The 15,250-nt window shown below is 41.0% G+C and overlaps 1 protein-coding gene across 1 annotated transcript in view; it reads right to left on the reverse strand.

Annotated features, from left to right (window-relative positions):
- LOC127811692 (uncharacterized) overlaps window positions 1-15,250 on the reverse strand; it is a 59,890-nt gene that overhangs the window by 22,016 nt on the left and 22,624 nt on the right. The gene's annotated exons all lie outside the window — the stretch shown is intronic.

The raw sequence follows: 15,250 nt of genomic DNA on the forward strand, positions 1-15,250 counted from the left end.
GTCAACTAGCAGTGGTCCAGTGTCAGTTCCTTAGATTTGAGCTAGGGCTTTTTAGGTAGAAACCAAGAACAAAAAGAACTGGAGAGAGAATTAGAACAGAAAGAGTTGGGAGAAAGAGGTAACATAGAGACTTAGAGGAGAGAGCAAAAGAGAGCAAGAGAGAGAACAGAGAATTTGAGAGGGAAATGATTGTTGTATTACTTCACAATGCCATATCCTTTAAGAAGTAGCCTATTATAGGCTTGTCTGCCTTTTAGTTATAATAACAGCTGAAAGGTACAACCGACTACAATACATGTAATATATTATGACCACTATATCCTTGGGGTAGTGACAATTCTCCCCTCCTTGAGAGATTTCTTGTCCCCAAGAAATTACAGCAACTGGCCACTGTTCCTTCATCCAATCCTTGCTTGCTCTTCCTCTTTCTCTTCATCAAGTCCTTCCATATATAATAATTGTCTTCTGCATTGGTGTCTTGGACTAAGTTTTTCTCCACATCTATAGCACAATCCTAACTGTCTCCTTTGCTCCATAGAAAGAGATTTAACTGAATTAGGGTTCGTATAAATCCTAGGATTCAGATTTACTTGATTTTGTCTTGATGTTGCAATCCAAGAATTTTCTTCCAATTGCTGACTAATCGAAGTCCGAATCTCCATTAGGATCTTGTGCTATCTAAAAATAGCTTCTAACATCAATTCCTATAGCCTAGCCTTTTCAATTGCTTGGTTGAGCATAGGAGGATGCATCATCTTCACAGTTGGCCTCAACTCGTCATTTAGGCCGCTGATGAAGCTAGATAAAAAGTAGGACTCATTCAAGGTCAGATGAGAGTTGAGCATCAATGACTGCAATTCTTCAAATTTGACCCAATAGTCCATGACAGAATTTTCTTGTTTCAGATTATTTAACTCTTCAATCACATCTATCATTGACCTCTCACCAAATCGATCACCTAAGTTGCACGGAAACGAGAAACGTTTCCAATATAAAACAAAAACCGGGAAACAACATTTTTCTAAAAAAGTAGGAAACGGAAACGCGAGGTAAAAGCGTAAATAAAAAAAATATAGGAGCTTTTTTGTAATATAATTTTTAATATAAAAAATTATAAAAAATAGTTATTAAACATAAACTTACAGACAAAAATCACTCAATCAGATTCAGAGTGAGCAATCCAGTAATCCATGGCGTGACAGAGCAATCGAGCACGGAAATGGAGCACCGAGTAATCGACGGCAAGAAAGAGCAACCGAGCAATCAACGGCAAGAGGGAACGACAACAAAGGGTGTGAGAACGGAATTGACAATGGCGCGAGCACTAAGCAACGAGCAATCGGTGGTGAGAGGGAATGACGACCAAAGACGTGAGAACTATAAGAAGATCAAACAACTGAATTGATGGCAGCACGAGCTAATGAGAGGAGTGTGGGGTGGTATTGTATCACCATTGAGCTAATGAGAGCCATTTGTGCCACCCGGTAGAATTCGTTAGGCACACACATCTTAAGTATGTCTCGAGGCACTAATTTGTCCTTTCAGTCTGTCCATCCGTCTCCGGATGATAGGAAGAGGACATGTGGAGCTGTGTTCCGAGGGATTTCATCAATTCTTTCTAAAGAATGCTGGTAAATACTTTATCTCTATCTGAAACAATCACCTGAGGCAGCCCATGTAACTTGCCCACATGATCCAAAAAGACCCTGGCCACCTCTTGTGCCGTAAATGGGTGTGATAAACCCAAGAAGTGGGGGCATATTTGGTCATGCGATCCACCACTACTAACACACAGTCCTTTCCCTCGAATTTCGGCAACCCTTCGATAAAATCCATACTGATATGAGTCCAAGCTTGGTCAGGCACTGGCAAGGGTTGCAGCAAGCCTGGGGGGTGAATGTTTTCATGCTTACATTTATTACACGTGTCACAACCCTTCACATACTCCATTACTTTTCTCCTTAATCCTAGCTAGAAGAATAGTTGTCTGACCTTGCTGTAAGTGTTTTGTATTCCTGAATGGCCTCCCACAGGAGAGTCATGTAATGCTTCTAAGATCTTTTGCTTAAGCGTTTCATCCTCACCAATTATGATTATGTCCTTGTATCTCAGCACTCCATTTCGCAAGGAATAACCTGGTTTGTTGTTAGGGTCTAGGACTATTTGTTCCATCAGTTCCTTAATCCAGTCACCCTATGTGTAGCTGGCCGTTACTTCCCAGAGCCAATCCGGAGTAATTGCAGTGATAGCTGCTAAGGCTCCTTCTTCCACACACAAAGATAAAGCATTAGCTGCTTTGTTCTCCTGGCCTCTCCGGTATTGAATAACATAGTCGAGCCCCATCAGCCTTGACATTCCCTTTCTCTAGAGGTGGGTGTGAAGCTTCTGTTGTAATAGAAACTTAAGGCTTTCATGGTTGGTCTTTATGATGAACCTCCCTCCTTCAAGGTAGTGTCGCCACTTCTTCACAGCTATTAGCAGGGCCAAGAGCTCCTTATCATACACACTAAGGCCTAAATGCTTAGGGGCCAAGGCCTGGCTAATGAAAACCAAGGGTCTGCCGCCTTACGTCGGGATTGCCCCCACTCCGTTGTCACTAGCATCAATTTCTAATACAAAGGGCTGATAAAATCAGGTAGGCTCAGAGTCGGTACCTTACTCATAGCAACTTTCAAATGTTCAAATGCCTCTTCCGCCCTCTCATTCCAATGGAAGCTTTCTTTTTTTTAGCAGCTCTGTTAGTGGTCTACTGAGGGTGCCATAGTCTTTGACAAATAAGCGGTAGTAGCCTGTGAGACCCAAGAATCCCCGTAGAGCTTTCACATTAAGGGGCCTAGGCCAAGCAGTCATTGCTGCTACCTTCTGTGGATCTGTACTAACACCTACCCCAGAAATGATATGGCCGAGATACTCCACTTGTGATTGTGCAAATGCACATTTAGACCTCTTAATATACAACTTATTGAGTCGGAGGACTTGTAGAGTAGCTCTTTAAGTGCTCTAGGTGTGTGGCAAAAGTGGGGTTGTATACTAGGATGTCATCAAAGAAAACTAGAATAAATTGGCATAGGTAAGGCTCAAATACTTGATTCATGAGGGCTTGGAAGGTTGCTAGAGCGTTAGTCAATCCAAAGGGCATTACCAAGAATTCATAATGCCCTTGATGGGTTCTAAAGGCGATTTTGTAGATATCATTGGGATGCATTCTAATTTGGTGATACCCAAATCGGAGGTCAAGTTTAGAGAAACCTTGGCTCTGTGCAATTCATCTAATAGGTCTTCGATGATGGGTATTGGGAATTTATTCTTGATGGTGAGGGCATTGAGTTGGCGATAATCAATACAAAACTGCCAACTGCCATCTTTCTTTTTTACCAATAACAAAGGAGAGGCATAAGGCCTGGTGCTTGGCTATATAACAGAAGTACTGAGCATGTCTTTGATCATGCATTCAATTTCAGCCTTCTGTTTTGGGGGGTATCTGTATGAGCGGATATTGATTGGTTCTACGTTAGTTTTGAGGTTGATAGTGTGGTTTATGGGTCTTGGGGGTGGTAGAGACTTAGGCTCCTCAAACAAGTCCTCAAATTCATCTAAGAGTAGATTAAGAAAGTCTAGTTGAGTTACCTCCCAAGGACCCGTTGTGGTTTCCACTGAGTTCAACTTAATTCCTTCGTCTTCTGTGTCTTCCTTCCCTTTTATAGCATGTACAGAGAAGAGCTGGGCTACTTGCATCCACTTGCTCTTGAGTAATTTGTTTAACTTTTTGCCCGAGATCATTTTGCATGTCCCTGCTTCTGCACTGCCAATTAGGGTCATCCTCCTACCCCCTTTCTCGAATGTCACATCCATCTTGTTAAAGTCAAAACAAATGGGGTTGACTTCCCTCATCCAATCAACCCCTAAGACCATGTCACAACCCCCCAACTTGAGTAGGCGTAGATCAGCCTCAAAGTCTTCCCCCTACATCTGCCAACAAAACCCCACGCAAGCGAACTTGCACAGAACTTTCTGGCCATTAGCTACAGTCACTGCCAAGGGCTGTGTCCCCATGAGATGCATTTCAATCTCCTCACTATCCCTTCGTCCAAGAAGCTATGAGTGCTTTCACTGTCAATGAGAATCATCAGAAAGTTATCTCTAGCCTTTCCTTCCACCTTAATAATTTTGTTAGTCACCACTCTGGCGTGCAGGCATATCTCCACCTTCCCATCTTCCCCTTCTTCTTCCAAAACATCATCCTCTTCTTCTCCCACTTCTTCCGCCCTTTCTAGAAGCAACAGTTTCCCTTTACATTGGTGTCCAAGTGTGTATTTGTCTCCACACCTAAAACAGAGGCCTGCCAATTGCCTCCATTCCGTCAAATTTCCTTGTATTGGTTGAGGAGGTTCAAGTAAGGCTGCCAATCCCTTGCTTCCTGAACCCATGATGCCTCCATTCCTTCCCCATCCTTTGTTACCTACTTGCATGGATGTCACCTACCACCCTCTATTGACACCCCTCCGCTTCTTGACCAATGCCTCCACCGTCAATTCTTGAAGTTTAGCACACTCTGCGGCTTGCTGAACAGTCTTGGGTCGAAACATTTTGACTGTAGGGCGGACCTCTTCGTTCAAACCTGTGAGAAAACAATTATGAGAGAAAATCTAAAAGATTAGTCTCTTAGTGTGTTATTTATAATAGGCACAACGGGCCTAATAACCTACGGACTTAGTCTATGGACTTAGCCTAATTATACATAGTTATAACAAATAAATAAATAAATAAAAACACTAATAATAATATGCAATATATCTAATTATACTAATAATTCTAATACTCCCCCTCAAGCTGGAGCATAGATATCATATGCACCAAGTTTGTTACAGATATATTCTATACGAGGACCGTTTAGAAACTTGGTGAAGATATCGGTAAGTTGATCACTGGAATTAACAAACTCTGTAACAATAACATCTTCAACCAGCTTTTCTCTAATAAAATGACAGTCGATTTCAATATGCTTAGTCCGCTCATGGAAGACTGGATTGGAAACAATGTGCAAGACAACCTGATTATCACAAACAAGCTTCATAGGGGACACTTCACAAAACTTGAGTTTCTCCAGGAGTTGCTTAAGCCAGATGAACTCACAAGTTGCATTAGCCATAGCCCGATACTCTGCCTCTGCATAGGATCTAGCTACTACATTTTGTTTCTTACTTTTCCAAGAAATCAGATTTCCTCCCACAAGAACACAATATCCAAAGGTCGACCAACGATCAGATGGAGAGTCGGTCCAATCTACATCTGCATAACAACAAATATCTGTGTGCCCCTTATTTTCATAGAGTAGCCCTTTACCCGGTGATTGTTTGATATATCTCAAAATTCGGATAACAGCATCCCAGTGAGAATCACATGGAGAATTGAGAAACTAATTCACCACACTCATAGCAAAAACAATGTCGGGATGAGTGACTGTGAGATAGTTCAGTTTACCTACCAATCTTCTATATCTTCCAGGATCTGAGTAAGACTCCCCCTGTCCTGTCAAGAGTTTGACATTTGGGTCCATTGGGGTGTCAATCGGTTTCCAGTTCACCATACCAGTTTCTTCTAAGATTCTGAGAGATTGAGATCCCATCTCTTGATTGAGCAACTTCAATACCCGAGAAATACCAGAGTTTGCCTAGGTCTTTAGTCTGAAAGTGCTGATGGAGATGTTCCTTCAGATTTTGTATACCAACCTGATCGTTCCATGTGATAACAATGTCATCTACATAAACAACGAGGTAGACACATAAAGAAGAAGAATATCGATAGAAAACTGAATGATCAGCTTCACTTCGAGTGAGACCAAAGGCTTGAACCACAGTGCTGAACCTGTCGAACCACGCTCGTGGAGATTGTTTCAGGCCATAGAGAGACTTCTTCAGTTTGCAGACTACATTGAACTTCCCCTGAGCAACAAAACCAGGTGGTTGCTCCATATAAACCTCCTCTTGCAAATCACCATGAAGAAAGGCATTCTTAATGTCCAATTGATAAAGCGACCAATGACGCGTGGCAGCCATAGAGAGAAATAGGCGAACATAGGCCATTTTAGCAACTAGAGAGAAGGTATCACTGTGATCCAGCCCATAGATCTGTGTAAAGCCTTTGGCAACCAAGCAGGCTTCAAGACGTTCCACCTGTCCGTCAAGGCCCACTTTAGGGGTGAACACCCACCGACAACCAACAGGAGTCTTTCCTAGTGGCAAAGGCACCAAATCCCAAGTGCTAATAGAATGCAAAGCACCCATCTCATCTAACATAGCCTGGCACCAATCAGGATGGGACATGACTTCACTTGTGGTTTTAGGAATAGAAACAAAAGAAAGGCTCGAAACAAAAGCACTATAAGCAGGTGACAAACGGTCATAACACAAAAAATTATAAAGAGGATATGGATTGCGAGTAGACTGTGTAAGTTTGTGGAGTGCAATAGGAAGGCTGTCGGGCTAAGGATCCATGGCAGGAGTGACCACTGACGGAGAGAGTGAGTCAGGAGAGTCGCAGTCAAGAGGAATGCCAGTGCTAGGAGCAGGATGAGGACAACGGTGATAAGTAAGAAGTGGAGGAGTCGAGGAGTGTGGACCAGAAGATGGAAGTGAAGGGTCCACCGAGGAGGAGATAGACGAATCTGATAAAGGCAACGGAAGAGAAAGAATAGGCAATACCTGGTTAGCCGAGAAGAAGGACTGATGTTCAAAGAATGTGACATCAGCAGACATAAGATAGCGGTTCAACTCAAGAGAGTAACACTTATAGCCTTTCTGCAACCAAGAGTAACCGAGGAAAATATACTTGAGGGATTTGGCAGCAAGTTTATCCTGTCCCAGTGAAAAAGAATGCACAAAACAGATACATCCAAATACACGAAGGGGAACAGAATAAAGGGGTTGGGAGGGGAACAAAAGAAAGTGAGAAATGTTGTCCTTTAACACTAAAGATGGCATGTGATTGATCAGATAACACGCAGTAAGAACAGCATCTCCCAAGAATTTGGTGGGAAGATTGGCATGTAAAAGTAGTGTTCGTGCAGTTTCAATGAAATGGCGATTTTTACGCTAGGTAACACCATTTTGTTGAGGTGTATAAGGACAAGAAGATTGATGCAGAATGCCACGAGTAGTCATAAAAGTAGTAAATTGAGAAGAAAAGTACTCAGGGGCATTATCACTACGTAAAGCACGTATAGAAACTCCAAATTGTGTTTTTATTTCAGCAATGAATGTCTGAAAGACAGAAAACAACTCAGACAAACTCTTCATGAGAAACAATCAAGTGCAGCGAGAAAAGTCATCAGTGAAAGTAACAAAATATGAGAAACCAAGAGAAGAAGTGACACGACTAGGGCCCATACATCAGAGTGCACAAGAGAAAAGGGAGTCTCAGCCCTATTATTGACACAACTGGAAAAAAAACTATGTGCATGTTAACCACGCTGACATGACTCACAATCAAAAATAGACAACGATGACAAACTAGGATCTAATTTCTTCAATTTGGAGAGGCTGGGATGACCAAAACAAGAGTGGAGAAGATCTGGGGAAGCAGCACTAGTGCAAGCCATCGGCACAGCAAGATGATAGTGACCCTGTGACTCACGCCCGACGCCAATCATCCGCCCCGTACCCTGGTCCTGTACACAAACAGAGGTAGGAGTGAAAGTGATTGAGCAGTTAAGGGTTTTAGTAAACTGGCTAAACTGAAATCAAATTGAAAGGACTGGCAGGGACATATAAAACCAAATTTAAAGATAAAGACGAAGTGGGTATGGTTTGGCCTATCCCTTTAACTGCAGTTTTGGTGCCATCAGCCAGGGTAACGGTAGGCAAGGTATCAGAATAAGTAAGTGGAGAAAAAAAAGTTCATTACCACACATTTGATCAGTGGCGCCAGAATCTATAATCCAAGGACCAAGAGATGGGCTTTTAGCAACGCAAGCAACGGAATTACCAGGATGAGACTGCTGGGTGGCTTGAAACTTCGAAAAAACATCATACTCAGCTGCAGACATAGGTATCAACTGTGAACCCGATGCAGATTGGGCAGAACTAGGATCGCTCTGAAATGCATGAGTTGCACTAGGAGATGATGTAGGCGGAGCAGCGAGCCGATCGTGTTTCTTCCAACACCTGTCCTCAAGATGACCCAATTTCTTACAAAATGTACACTGTGGACGTGTCCAATTATTATTACGGCCTCTATTTCCTCCTAAATGAGAAGCCTGAGACACAAGGGCTAAAGATTCGGCTGGAGGAACAACATGAAAAGAAGAGGACATGCCATGTGCACCGATCATGTTCAGCAACCTTTTAAAAGAGTCTTTCATGGTAGGATTAGTGGAGCTGGTCAAGATTTGATGCCTGATGGCGTCAAATTCTGGGTTTAGACCGGAAAGAGCAATAACCATAAAAAACTTCTCTCTTTGAGCAACCTGTTCAGTCTTAGTCATAGTAATGGGAAGAAGAGCATCAAATTCTTGCATAAGAGCCCGAACCTGTCCCAAATAAGATTCAATGGACGACTCTTGCTTCAGATTCTTAATATTAGAGACCACAGTGTACAAAGGTTGGATGTCATTCGTATAACATTCTTCAGCTTCCTTCCACACGTCAACACAAGTTTCAAATGGCCCACACGTCAACACAAGTTTCAAATGGCCGGAAGAGCTGCATGATGGATGGATCAATGGACTACGATAGGAGATTGCATAATTGGGCATCAATTTGTTCCGCCCGATTGGCTTCCAGCACACTTTCAGCCTTTGCGGTAAGATGATCGACTTGGCCTTGCCCTTTGAATCACATTTTAACAAAGACTGCCCATGATTGATAATTGGCAGACCCTATCAACTTAACAGTGGTGATATTCGCTATTCCGAGATTGGAGATAGTAAAGGATTGAGAGGCAGCAGGGGCAACAGGTGTACTTGCGGGAGTAGCACCAACAGAAATTGCGTCACTGAGGTTAAGACATAGCAAAGATTTAACACCGAGAATAAGCCTAGGAAAGGGAGGCAAGCTGATGTGGAGAAGCCGGGAGAAAACGGCCGGCGGACACGCCTTCATGCGTCTGCGCGTGGGGGTGGACGGCTGTGCGTGGCGGCAGCGCGTGGGAGCTCCGGCGGCTGCGATTTTTCGGCGGCAACTCGACCAGAAGGCGGCGAACCCTAGGGTGGGGTCGGTTCCAGCAAACGACGGCCGGACAATGATGTTCCAGCGTGAACAGTGACGGTAAAGGAAAACTAGGGGTTTTTTTTTTTTTTTTAGCGTGAACAGTGACGGTGAAGAAAGAAAACTAGGGTTTTTTGGCCGCTGGAAAAATATACACAGCAGTGGCTAGGATTTTTCTCACCGGTGGCTCTAATACCATGTGAAAAAATAATTATGAGAGAAAAACCTAAGAGATTAGTCTCTTAGTGTGCTATTTATAATAGGCACAACGGGCCTAATAACCTACGGGCTTAGCCTAATTACACATAGTTATAACAAATAAATAAATAAAAACACTAACAATAATATGCAATATATCTAATTATACTAATAATTCTAATAAAGCCACTTTATGAAGCTTGATACGAAGTACCCCTCGATTAGGGTAGGGTTCGACAGCAATACCAGAGCCTTCAACTCTTCAAATCTCTGTTAATAGGCCTGCATCGATCCCCCTTGCCTTAATTTGTTGAATTTTTCTACCACATCCAACATTCCCTTCTCTCCAAACTGTTCGCACAATCCTTCCACAAATTCTTCCCACAAGCAGTTCTCCCTTACTCCACTCCAACCTTGGAACCATGAGTCTCCCTCATCATTCAAGTAGGTTGCCGCAAGCATAACTCTCTGAGCTTCAGTCACATTGTGCAAGCTGAACACCCTCGCACAGCGCCTCGCCCACCACCTCAAGTTATGGCCATCAAACAGTGGTATCTCCATCTTAGGAAATGTAACAGAACGTAAATGGAAGATTGAGGGAGAGAAAAACTCAAGAGAGAAAACTAGAACCTCGTCCAATCTTTGATTGAGAAAATCAGAATAAATCTCAATACAATTACAATAGAAAGGTTACCTTATATATAGCCTTGATTACCGCAACTATAAACATATCAAGCTAGCAATCCTCTACAACCGAAACCACATCCTAATAATACACTCAACCAATTACAAACACAACATATAGAGTGACAAACAATATCAAGACAGCTACAACTGATCGACTGCCTTAGTGTCTTCAACATTCCCCTTCAATTTAGACCTCCTGAAAGTATCCTGCAATGCTGCTTCTGTAACAGCATCAGTGCTGCTTTTAGTGTCTTCAACATGCCCCTTCAATTTAGACCTCCTGAAAGTATCCCGCAATGTTGTATCTGCAGTAGGTAAATGCTGATACACAGGAGTCATTTGAAGACCAAGCTTACCACACAAGAACAGAAACCTATCTTTTGGTAGAGCTTTAGTAAAAATATCAGCAACTTGATACATTGTAGGAACATAACGGATTTCAACAGCACCACATTCAACCTTTTCCCAAACAAAATAAACATCAATCTCTATGTGTTTAGTTCTGGAATGAAAAATTGGATTTTCAGAGATAGACTTGGCTGCCAAATTCTCACACCACAGTATAGGAGGAACAGAACATGAAAAACCAAGTTCAGGAAAAAGAGATTTTAACCATAGTATTTCAGTAACCCCTTGGGCAATAGCCCGATATTCAGCTTCTCCAACCGATCTTGCAACCACGGTTTGCTTCTTAGAACCCCAAACCAGAAGATTATTCCCAAGAAAAACACACCAACCACTAGTAGATCGCCTGGTGATCTTGCAACCAACATGATCAGCATCCGTATAAACACTAAGAGGCAAATCAAGAGAGGATGGAGTAAACACCAAACCAAGGCCTACTGTCCCTTTAAGATATCGAAGTAATCTCTTACAAACCTGCCAATGTTGATCCTTAGGACAGCTTAAGAACTAACTCAGCTTGTTTACCACAAAGGCAACATCTGGCCTGATGTATGTAAGATATTGAAGAGAGCCTACAAGGGTTCCATAAAGAGTAGGACTAGAAAACAAATCCCCTTCATCAGTCAACGAGATGGCAGAACTTAAAGGAATAGCACACGGTTTACAATCAACCACAGCAGCCTTTTTGAGTAAATCGAGAGTATATTTGGACTCTGTGAGATAAAGACCAGTGGAATCTCGGTAAGCCTCAAATCCAAGAAAATAGTTTACTAAACCAAGTGTCTTTAGGGCAAAATGTTTATCTAAATCACCAATAAAAGCATGCAAGGCAGTAGAGTTTGACCCAGTTATCAAGATATCATCAACATAAACAAGCACAAACAAAACAAACTTGAATGTCTGCTTAATAAAGAGAGATGCATCTGAGACTGATCGCACAAAACCCCAGCTTTGAAGAGCAGTTCGAAGCTTAGTATACCAAGCTCTGGAGTTTGCTTAAGACCATAGAGTGATTTCTTCAAGTGACAAACATAGGAAGGACGAGACTGATCAAGAAAACCCTCAGGTTGTTCCATGAACACTGCCTCAGTAAGATCTCCATTTAAAAATGCATTATTCACATCAACTTGCTGAATATCCCAACCATATGTAACAGATAATGAAAATAAAACCCTAATAGTCGATGCCTTGACAACTGGACTAAAGGTTTCAGCAAAATCAATACTAGGTGTTTGGAGAAACCCTTTAGCAACAAGTCTAGCTTTGTACTTGAGAAGAGAGCCATCAGGATTGTATTTAATACGAAAAACCCATTTACAACCTATGATGTTCATATCAGAGGAGAACGGAACAAGATCCCAAGTCTGATTTCTTAGCAAAGTTGAATATTCTTCCTCCGTGGCCTTAGTCCAATTGGGGTCTAAGAGAGCTTCTTGAGCAGAATGGGTCTCTAGAGAACTCACCAAGGCATAAGGAGAAGTGAGAGAAAGTTGTTTGGCTTTTGCACGGGTAATCATAGGATGAGTAGGAAGATTTGAAGCCTTTTTAGATAATGGAACAGCAGGTGAAACAAGAGAAGAAGAAGACTGATCAGGAGCAACAGAATCAGCAGTAGTGACAGGACTAGAAATTAAAGAACCAGAGGAATCAGGTTGCGATGCTACCAAAGGAGAATGACCAGAAGGGAAAGAAGAACAGGAATGCAAAATGGCAGTAGACAAGCCTGGACTGGATACCGACTGAGGAGTAAGGGATGAAGGAAACAAATTTTGAAATGGAAACTCCTCAGGATTAAAGATTACATGTCTGGAAATATAAACTCGACCAGGAGAGTGTAGACACTTATATCCAACTTGAACATGACTGCAACCAAGAAAAACACACTTAGAGGAATGAAAATTAAACTTGTGCTTGTTATAAGGCCGAAGATAAGGAAAACAAGCATAACCAAATGACTGTAAATGCATGTACTTAGGCTGCTTGTGATATAATTTCTCAAATGGAGTAAGGAATTGAAGGGATGAGGCTGGAAGTAAATTGATAATGTAGACAGCAGTTTGAAAAGCTTCTACCCAATATTTCAAAGGCATATTAGCATGGGCTAACAAAGTAAGACCCATTTCAGCAATGTGCCTATGTTTTCTTTCAGCTACACCATTTTGTTGATGTGTGTACGGACAAGAAAAACGAGATTGAATACCATAGGTATGAAGATAGGGTAAAAAGGCTTAAAACTCTCCACCATTATTAGTTTGAAGAGCTTTGAGTTTAAACTGATATTGTAATTCATCAAACTTATGAAAAGTTTTGAAAATGGATAACGCTTCAGACTTGAGTTTCATTGGATACAACCATGTATAACGAGTATAGGCATCAACAAAGACAATATAATACCTATAACCCTCAACAGACAACATAGGAGCAGGCTCCCAAAGATCTGAATAGATTAACTCCAAGGGATGAGTTGCTGTAATTGGACATTGTGCAAAAGGTAATTGATGCAATTTACCTAATTTGCAAGAATCAAAAAATGACAAACTAGTAGAAGAACAAGGAATACTGATTTTATTTAGAATTTGTTTCAATACAGAAAAAGAGGAATGACCCAAACGAGCATGCCACTGCTGACAAATTTTATCAGTACAAGAGACTTGCATGCAAGATTTATTACAATTTTCATGATGAGAATTACAACCTTTTAAATAGAAAACAGGTGAAATAGAAGGCCTTGACAACTTTGCTGAAGAAACTGCAGTAGAAGAGGATGAAACAGCTGGTGATTCAACAGGAACAACTGCTGGATCCAGCTGATAGAGGCTATTTTTAAGAGTTCCTCGAAGTAGCACTTTGCCCGAAACTTTGTCCTTCATTAAACAAAAATGAGAATGAAATTCAGCAATGACATTATGATCATTTGTAAGCTGAGAAACACTCATTAAATTCTTTTTCATACATGGAACATAAAGAACTTGAGACAAAGAAAGAACTGATGGAGGAATAGTTTGAGTAAGCAAGTGTCTAGATCCAACATTAGTAATAGGGAGAGTCTTACCATTTCCTAGTGCTACTTTGTCACTGCCACTATAAGGAGTATGAAGAGAAAGGTTATTAAGGCTAGAAGTGATATGGTTTGTAGCACCAGAGTCTACACCACAAGAGGTATCTCCAAATTGATAAGAGGAGGATGAAGAAGGTTGATATTGGTCAGTCACAAATTGGGAGGACACACCATGATGAGCCTCAGGTGCAAACCCTAGATTTGTCAAGAAAGCTCCATTAGTCTCATTAGACGCCACAAATGCCTGAGAATTAGATTCATTACCACCTCTCCCAAAAGAAGGTCGCTGAAAATTGCTGTCAAACCGATGATAACATCTATCAACTAGATGTCCTGGTTTTCCACATAATTGACAATAAAACCTCTTGCCATAAGAAGACCTCTACCTCTTCCTCCTCTAAAACCATTTCCTCGACCACCTCTATTTTGAGAACTACCTCTACCATTATTCATAGTGGTATTTCGACCTTGTTGTGGAGCATAGCTAACACTCATAGCATGAGAATCAAACTTATGCACTGTATTAGACAAATTCATATTCTTTGTAGCTAACCTCTGCTCATGCATCATTAAAAGATACTGGACTTTTTCAAGATCAATTTCGTCCATTTGATATGTAATTAAACCAACAACTGTGTCATAGTCCTCATCTAAGCCATGTAGAATCGTCATTAATAGATCTTGATCATTTAATGGCTCTCCTATAGCTGTCAATGCGTGATTAATGGTTTTGACTTGTAAAACATAGTCATTCACAATCATATCACCTTTCTTAATAGATCTAAGTTGCTGTTTTAATTGAAATGAACGAGCAACTGTTTGACGAGAAAACAAGCTATCAAGCGTAGACCATACCTTTGCTGCAGACTCACAATGTATAACTTGACCAATTATCTCCTTGTCTGACGCAACGTGTAGCACGTGTGTGAAAAAAACACACCAAAATAAACCCTTGAAAGAGCAAACTTCAATGGCCGAATCTTGGCTTTCAAGAAGACGCAAAAACAAGACTGTTTTGCTAAGAAAACCCAAATAGGTTGCTGAAATTTGATTGATTAAAACTTAATTACAAACTCTAGATCCTAGATATATTTATAGTGTTTGGCTAATCCAAATCCATCTAATATTTGGAAAACAAAATCCAACTAGAATTCTAATAGAAATAAATCCTAAATAAAAGTTAACTAGAATCCTAATAAAAATAAAACTCTAATCAAACATGAAGTAGAATCCTAAATCAAGTAGAAACATGAAATAGAATCCTAAATCAAGTAGAAATATAAAGTAGAATCCTAAATCAAGTAGAATTCTAAAACTTAAGAAGCATTAAAATAACATTATGGCACTACTATTTTGGTGATACTGTTCTGATTTGGTTGGGTCAGCCTTGGGCCGAGTCTTGATTGGTGACCGCATCATTCACCTTCACTTGAGAAAAAATTCGACCTCGAATTTTGATCCTATTTGGACAAATCCACATCCGATAAGTACGAAGAGAGATTAGCCACTTTGAATGTTTAGAAATACCCATATGATTAGGCAAATCCACAACATAAGCATTGTCATTGGTCTTCTTTGGAATCTTGTAAGGACCATACTTTTTTGGCTTGAACTTGTTCTGCTTTCCTGCTAGAATTCGTTCTTTCTTCAAGAATATTATGACTTCATCTCCAACCTCAAATACCTTGTGCTTCATATG

Source organism: Diospyros lotus, chromosome 10 (genome assembly GCF_014633365.1).
Source record: "Diospyros lotus cultivar Yz01 chromosome 10, ASM1463336v1, whole genome shotgun sequence".
NCBI lineage: Eukaryota > Viridiplantae > Streptophyta > Magnoliopsida > Ericales > Ebenaceae > Diospyros > Diospyros lotus.